A 7,430-nucleotide genomic window follows, 5' to 3' on the forward strand; every position below is an offset into this window, starting at 1 on the left:
GTTCATCCATAATATACAACCACTACCTAAATTATGACCTAAAAATTTGAAAACATAAGTTGTAGTTGAAAATTACATAAAACAATCCCCTAAATCAAAGAACTTGTGTCTAATTAGTAAACCCTAAAGATAGTAGCTAACATAGAGTAATTGAAGCTCCACATGAAGTAATTTAAAGTTCCAGTTACTTAACTAAAGTTTATCTCGTCTTTAGTGAAGCATGAGTTGCACTTAAGTTCATGAAATATTTATAGACTCCAACTCTTAGTACTATTAATGCAATTATATTTCATATGAGTTTGTCATAAATCAAACTATGGTACATTCAATACAACTTCATTTTCTTGTCATACGAAGCAAAATAGAAGAATTAAATCAAACAAACTGACGAACTGAGCCGAATAAATCCAACCCAACCCAAACTGATTAGTTTGATTCATTTGTTGGGTTGTAGTTTATTCGATAACACTTGCATATTAGAACAATTCAACATTACATGCCTTACTTACAAGTAAAATACTAGACCATCAACTTTTTGTTTTATAGTCCAACAACCGCTCAAGAAAATAGATTTCGAACTTGAGAGAAAAAAATATATTGAGTAGGAGTTAAAAATGTTCCTTTTTTTTTTAGAAAGGGCATTTGGTCTAGTGGTATGATTCTCGCTTAGGGTGCGAGAGGTCTTGAGTTCAATTCTCTAAATGCCCCTATGTTCATTTCTCAAAAGAAGAGCCTTAGAGAAAGATAATGCTCTTATTAATATCATTTACTTGTGTACTCCATGATAAGTGCATTTGGTCTAGTGAGTTTGATTCTCGGAATGCCCCCTCCAAAAGATAAAAATGACAATTTTGAAAGGAAAAAAAAAACAAAATGAAATAAAAATAGTTTAGTCATTAATGGAGCCTATAACCCAAAGGAATGCGTGGCAATGCACAACTTCAACTTATATAAATTTCATATATTGAGGCACGAAAAATATATAGACTAGCAACTAAGAATTATAGATCATCTATAATGGCATGTGGTCTAAGTGGTATGATTATACTTTTGAGTGTGAGAGGTCTCAAGTTCGATTCTCAAAATGCCCCCAATAAAGGAAATTTGTGTATGTATGATTCTCTTCAAATCTTGGAAACTATGAGGACTCCTCTCCTTTCTTGACATACAAACTTACTTTTTCGGGACTTGGACCATAAACAGTCATCTACTCTTACTCCGACTCCCTTTTCTAAGAATCAACACCATAAACAATCATCTACTCTTACTCCGACTCCCTTCTCTAAGAATCAACACCATAAATAGTCATCTACTCTTACTCCGACTCCCTTCTATAAGAATCAACATAGCATAGTCATTCCATGAAGGTTGAGGTAGTCTTATAAAATAAGATGAAGGTACCACTTTCAAATCATTCCATGAGGACTTGAGAAAGTTTTGTAAAAGAAGATGAGGGTACCACTTTCTATTGCAGAATTTCTATGTGAATAGAGAATGAACCATATTCTTGGGAGATAAGATAGAGCCTCGAGTTTAACTTCAAAGGCATTACACAAATTTTTCTAAGAACTCTTTGTTATGTTGTCCGCTGAAGGTTTTAGGAAAGGGACACAGATTCTCTATTGCACTAATCTCCCAATAGAAGTTTTACCTACGTCATCTGTCGTCACAACCCTTTTAAGGAAGATGCTCCCAAATAACCAGTGAACAATAACATTTAAAGAAGTTTCAGAGAGCGAGAAGAGGATTGTGATAGAAGTTGCCCTAGGTAAAACTTCTTTAAATGTCTTAGCCAATCATGACCTCATAATGAGGAGTCTCTTGGACAACAATAACATATGGACAACAAATTTCTTAGCAAATTGTGACGGTCATGATTGCTCAAGGCGTGTCGCCCAAATAATCGGTAAACAATAACATTGCACAAATAACCGCCTTGGACAAAAAATCGTTTACAAGAATGGCTGAGACATGCAACATGCAACCACAGGCAACACGCCTTGGGAAATCATGACTATGACATCTGCCCCCACACAATTTATTGGATGAGGCTGACTTTAGGTCTCTCGATGCGCTTCCAGCTGATCTCATAATGAGGAGTCTCTTCCAACCTACTAGGTGCTGTTGAAATCACTTCTCGGTTTGTTGAGTCTTCATGTCTTCTCTGTTCGTGTCTTTCCTACTTTCTTCGCTTGAAACTTTTTTCTTATTTGTATGACGTCATACCACCTGCTTCTGCTTGATGTCTTTTGGGTCGAAATAATAACGTTTCAAGTTACTAACGTGGACAACAAGGTTAGTCCGCATCCATAAGAGCAATTGGATTCTATATGATGTCTTCATAATCTTATGGATAACTTTAACTAGTCCATAGTATTTTCACACCAGTTTTTGGTTCTTGTTGCTTTGAACTCGAAGTTTATCTGAACTTAACTTATATGAACTCTTTATTTTTCTTGAAATTATTGTGGTTGACGCTTCCGACTGACCCTTCTCTTCATCCGTCTAGATGATATTTCTGTGTGAACAGGTGTTGCTTCAGTGGTTTGTTTCTGTCTCCCTTCTTCAATATCTAACCTTGTTTTTGTCTCTTCTGGTGGGGATAAATCCATTATCTGACCTTGTTTTGCGTCGTGGTGTTCATGTAGTGGCAACAAGGTTTCTATTGAGGTTGGCTCACTCGAGCTCCCCTTTTTAATTACAACAGTAGCAGCAAGCGTAGATTCATCATGGCTATGATTCTTTCTCTCGACATCATTTTCAACCCTCTTGGTTGATAGATGTTTTTCTGAATGATCATCGGGTTAGACTCCATTACTACTAGACATTTTGCTAGGGCCATATAAATGACTTTGTGTTTTAGCAGGACGTTCATTCCTGACACGACGTCGAAGTCATCCATTTCAACTATCACTAAACAATTTGCCTAGTCCAAGGCTCCAGCTTGATTAGAGTTCTCATTGTGACTCGTAAGACAGGTAAAGCTTCCAATTTGACGGCGTTCATCTTTCCTGTATCTTGATGCCAAAGGATGTTAAAATATTTTGCATCCGTCTCCATCATGAGTTGTGGGTGGCTCTAGAGTTGCCAATGTTGTTCCTTACTACTTTGTGCTTTACCCAAACCTCGACATACATAATATATATATATTCATTTAACTATAACACATATGGTCCATGAAAGAATTGTAACTCTTATGCTCATTAATATTATAATGGCTACTACCTAAATTATAACCTAAAGTTGATAATTGATGTCCAATTAGCCAACCCTAAATTTGTAATCATTGTGGAGTGATTGAAATTACAATGGAAGTAGTTTAAACTCCTAGTACCTTAAAGGAAGTTGGTCTCTTCTAATAAAACACGAAGTTCTCTTTAATATCATTAATACAATTATGGTAGACATGAAACTAAAACTACGTTCAATTTAACTCCATTTTATTGTCATCTTGAATGACGTGTAGGATATATTCTTGATTTACCTTGATATTTCATATTAGTTATGCTTTTTGCAAAATTACAATTAGACAACAACAAAGATGAACTTGGGTCTGTTTATTATTTAAAAGAAATTTTTTTTCTCTATCTTATTCCTAATAACTCTGCAACTAAATTCATATTATGCTAAGAAATAAATTTTTTACTCGCAAGAAGTAAAATATGCAACTTTAACTAAAATTTCATCTAAACAAATTTTTTTACCATACAACATAGATGACAATTATAACCTTCAAACAAAAACTAGAGTAGTTGTGGTGAACCGGATAGAAACTCTAGTGTTCATCCATAATATACAACCACTACCTAAATTATGACCTAAAAATTTGAAAACATAAGTTGTAGTTGAAAATTACATAAAACAATCCCCTAAATCAAAGAACTCGTGTCTAATTAGTAAACCCTAAAGATAGTAGCTAACATAGAGTAATTGAAGCTCCACATGAAGTAATTTAAAGTTCGAGTTACTTAACTAAAGTTTATCTCGTCTTTAGTGAAGCATGAGTTGCACTTAAGTTCATGAAATATTTATAGACTCCAACTCTTAGTACTATTAATGCAATTATATTTCATATGAGTTTGTCATAAATCAAACTATGGTACATTCAATACAACTTCATTTTCTTGTCATACGAAGCAAAATAGAAGAATTAAATCAAACAAACTGACGAACTGAGCCGAATAAATCCAACCCAACCCAAACTGATTAGTTTGATTCATTTGTTGGGTTGTAGTTTATTCGATAACACTTGCATATTAGAACGATTCAATATTACATGCCTTACTTACAAGTAAAATACTAGACCATCAAATTTTTGTTTTATAGTCCAACAACCGCTCAAGAAAATAGATTTCAAACTTGAGAGAAAAAAAATATACTGAGTAGGAGTTAAAAATGTTACATTTTTTTTACAAAGGGCATTTGGTCTAGTTGTATGATTCTCGCTTACGGTGTGAGAGGTCTCGAGTTCAATTCTCTAAATGCCCCTATGTTCATTTCTCAAAAGATGAGCCTTTCTAGACAATTAAACAGCAACCTATGTAAATAATTTAACGAGATATAATAATAATTGCTCATTAATTTCATTAACTATCATTCCATAAACAACTTAATATATAGTCCATAATAAGGGCATTTGGTCATAATATGATACATTCCATAAACAACTTAATATATATTCCACAATAAGGGCATTTGGTCTAGTGGTATGATTCTTGCTTTGGGTGCAAGAGGTTTCGAGTTTGATTCTTGAAATGCCCCTCCAAAAGAAAAAAAAAACAAAAAAAACTAAACTCGACAATTTTGAAAGAAAAAAAAAACAAAAAAAACAAAATAGTGGCCCCATAGGTTCGAATCCTCTCCCCTTGATGTGCTATCCCCATAGCCTATCCGTGGTCAGGAAGGAAGGCAGGCGAAACCGCACACACTGGAAAAAATGTAGAATTGTCATTCTTTTGTCTTTTGAAACCCTTTACCTTATCACCAAAAATCGAGATAATTATTATGAATAGCCTTTCTTTGTGGTATCGGTCATGCTATTTGAATAGCCTGAAGTCATCATAGCCTCTCCACCGGTTCCGAAGGCTCCTTCGGCATCAATGGGCAACATTCGCAACTACCAAAGTGCACTAAACCTAGTAGAGATTTTCGACCTAACGATAATGGAACTTCAAGCCCATTTAATCAATCCGCTTTGTACCTTATTATTGACTGAATTGGATGCACGCCAGGCCTAAATTCTCTCTCAGTCACCCGGAGACGAAAAGAAGATCAGATCCGAAGTTTACGAATCGAAGAGAAAGTGGATCTAAGTTCTACACGCTTTCATTTTCAAAAGCTTCGCTTGCCTACGGTACTTTATTTAGGATGTGCAACAATACGGTCATCTCAGCAGCCGTGTATAGAGAATTCCTTGATCATTTCCTTGGCGGATAGCACAAATGAAATCGCTTCCCTGACTGCCCATCTTATGAGTTCATTCTTGGCTTGTTCATTTGTTATACTATTCTATACCTCTTTCGATTGATAGAAAGACGTTCGGGAGCTGGGAGGGCCAATCGTGAGGGAACTTTCCTTTTCACGGTAGGCAAAGGTAAAGCGGGAGCTGCATATGTCCACGGTGATCAAGGCAGAGCGACTCCTTCTTTAAAAGATGTTGGTTTTATCGAAACTGTTAGATTAGCTCTCGTTAAAGAAAAACTAGGAGCTTTTGGTGTGGCCGATGTCGATTCATATGGCAATGCGGACTCGACTCAGGATGAGGATTCCGCTTTTCATACTGCTGCTATGAGTCGAAAGAGCTGGTAAGCTATCTCGCTAAACAAAAGGAAAAAGCACGTACGCGTTGACCTTGTTACAAGGGGCGGGGGCCAGCCAAAGAAGGTCAGTCGGACTAGGTTAGGACCCTTGATCCGGTTAAGCTAGGTTCTTCCATGCGAGAATGTATGCGTATCGGAATCCTCTTTAGGATCGGTTGCTTCCTCTTTTTGTTTATACGTTTGGAGAAACCTGCTAAGCCCGCCTTTCTTACCAGGTGTGATTCAATCTTTCAGCTCAAACTTTCCTATCATCCGACGGAAAAGGTAGGAGTACGACTACCTTTTCCTTTTCTTTCCCGAGCCAAGGTTTCATTCAGTTTCTACCAAAAATTCGCTATCTATTAGTTGCAGTAATCAAATGTATTTCTCATTTCATGTTAGCTCCTCCAAGAGCTTCCTGGTCTGTAGTACGCGAAACCTTGGACTTCTATCAGACTTATAGCATTGCCTGGTGAGCTCGTCGTTGAGGGTTGGCCTTACAGGAGAGCGAGTAGCCTTTCTTTCCTTACCTGGTATGCTTTCTCGCTTATCGTGCAACTAGCCAACTAGCCAAAGAGAGAGAGAGAGGGATCATGTCAATCAATTTGTATGTGCATTTTGTCCGTTCTATACTTGCCTGCTTTGCTTTCTTAGCCAACATCTCCGGTTTTCCCTGAATAGAGAGGTCCTGCTTATCCATACCCAACAGTCGAAAGACTTATTTTTTTCATAAAGTCGGTTCATAGATCAAGAAAGAATGAAGCTGCTTACAGGGACATTTACGCGATACGTCTTTTCATACTCGCCTTTTCTTTAACCCTGCTATCAACCTAGCCATTCTCGCTTGTTGCTTTAAGGGGTCTCCCACTGTAGATTACTCGAATTGGTTCTCGCGTCCCTGTGCCAAAAAGGATGGGCGAGTTTGGTTTGAGTGTTCATCAATTGGGTGGATCCATATGCTCCGGGGTGGGGGGGTGAGACGAGGTGTAACGCAGTCTAGTCAGCGCATCTGTTTTGGATATGTTGTCCGCTAAAGGTTTTAGGAAAGGGGGTACAAATTTTCTACATAGGTCATCTGTGGTCACAATCCTTTTAAGGAAGATGCTCCCAAATAATCGGTGAACAATAGCCTTTAAAGAAGTTTCAGAGAGCAAGTAGAGGCAGAATAGAGAATAGGAGTGAGTCGTGCAAGGAAGAAGGAACTAGTAGATTTAATTTGGGTTCGTTTGAACTAAAAAACGAACCCAAATTTAAGACTTACTAGCTCAAAGTCCATATGTGGTAAAAAAAACCCTTCCGTGGCCCAACCCTTATTCGCAGTCCGCATCCAACCATTTCTTTTTCAACCTACACGTATGCTCCAGCCCAAACTCACGTAACTAGTCAGAAGATGCGGCCCACAACTGAACGGAGGACAAGTGTCACAATCGCACTCTTGCAGTAGTGAGACAATGATTATGTGACATTTGTCCTAATCCAATGAACAAGTCAACCATGCAAAATTTAGACTAAACGAACAATAGCAGTGTATGCTCGAATCACGTTTAGAAGAAATATTTTAGAAAACATGAGCGAGGAAATACATTAAAAATAATTTCAAATAAAGCAATGTTATAAGCTAAAAGTGAAGAA

At 37.1% G+C, this 7,430-nt stretch overlaps 1 non-coding gene across 1 annotated transcript; it reads left to right on the forward strand.

Annotated features, from left to right (window-relative positions):
- Nucleotides 1–636: 636 nt before the first annotated feature.
- On the forward strand, nucleotides 637–708 carry TRNAP-AGG. The gene has a single exon. It is a non-coding gene; the product is annotated as a tRNA-Pro (tRNA).
- Nucleotides 709–7,430: the final 6,722 nt, after the last annotated feature.

This window comes from Cucurbita pepo, chromosome LG06 (genome assembly GCF_002806865.2).
Source record: "Cucurbita pepo subsp. pepo cultivar mu-cu-16 chromosome LG06, ASM280686v2, whole genome shotgun sequence".
NCBI classification, from domain to species: domain Eukaryota; kingdom Viridiplantae; phylum Streptophyta; class Magnoliopsida; order Cucurbitales; family Cucurbitaceae; genus Cucurbita; species Cucurbita pepo.